Below are 1,088 nucleotides of genomic sequence, written 5' to 3'. Positions count from 1 at the left end.
CAGGATCCAGCTCTCTGCCTGCTGCTGCGGGCAGGAGAGGGCAGACAACGGCAGTGGTGCGAAGAGCTCCAGCAGTGAAGGGGGCACACGGGGTAGTGGGAGGACCTGCTGAGGGTCCCTGACCCATCCGGTGGCAACACCCTCATGCCACAGCAGCGTGCCCGGCTCCAACGACAGTATCCCTGTGATGCCTTTGGTTTCTGGGTGCTACCTGCATCTACCTCCTGCCCACGGGGGTCGCACGTCCCAGCGCAGATTGCTGCAGGGGGAAACCCCACTGCTCTCCCTTGGAAACCCGTATCTTTATTTCTGTTTCTCTTAGTCTGAGGTATCAACTTGCTCTTGGCGTTCGGAGGAACATATCGATTTCCCCTGCCAGATCAACATACGGTGATAAAAAATAGCGTCGGGCTTGGCTAGTCCATTGCTAGGTACATAATGCTGTATTAAGCGGCAAATTAAAGGTGCATCCATGATAACAGGCGGAGCAAAGTGCTGCCTTGCTCAGTGTCCTCTTCTGGCAGGGGCCAGCAGCGGAGGCTTAAAGAAAGGGCATAAGAAACGGGCAAATAGAGAGTGATCTTCCCGTGGCTGCTCCTGGTAATCAGGGGTTTAAAAAGCCCTTTTCTGCTGCGGCTCAGGTCAGGACAGCCGAGCTGAGCAGGCGCCAGTGGGGCTGCCCTGCGGGACCTGGGCTAATTGCTTTCTGACCCCGTTTGCTCTCGGCTCCGGCACCATCTGCGGCGCGTTTCACAGCTGAGCTGCGCCCAGCGAGGGGGCTGGCAGGACCTTGCCGCTGGGCGCAGGGTGACCCCTCGGTCCAGGGCACTGGGAAAGGCAGTAAAAGTCCCCTCTGCCCATCCCCGAGCCACCCATGCCCGTGCGGACTCCTCTGCCATCTCCTGCCTGCTCAGACCCACCACCTGGGTCGCTCACTGCTGTTTATTAAAAAAGTGAGCCAGGATGGGTGAAACAGCTCAAGTGACAAGGGTTTGAGTGTGGGGAAGTGTGGCCACAGTGGGCTCGGGCGTGCGAGGCGCTCCCCGGCAGGCATCAGCGACAGCCCGCGCGGGGACCGTGTCCCCAGC

Source organism: Phaethon lepturus, unplaced genomic scaffold (genome assembly GCF_000687285.1).
Source record: "Phaethon lepturus isolate BGI_N335 unplaced genomic scaffold, ASM68728v1 scaffold28454, whole genome shotgun sequence".
NCBI classification, from domain to species: domain Eukaryota; kingdom Metazoa; phylum Chordata; class Aves; order Phaethontiformes; family Phaethontidae; genus Phaethon; species Phaethon lepturus.
The sequence above is the reverse complement of the archived record's forward strand: the minus strand, read 5'-3'. Positions refer to the sequence as shown.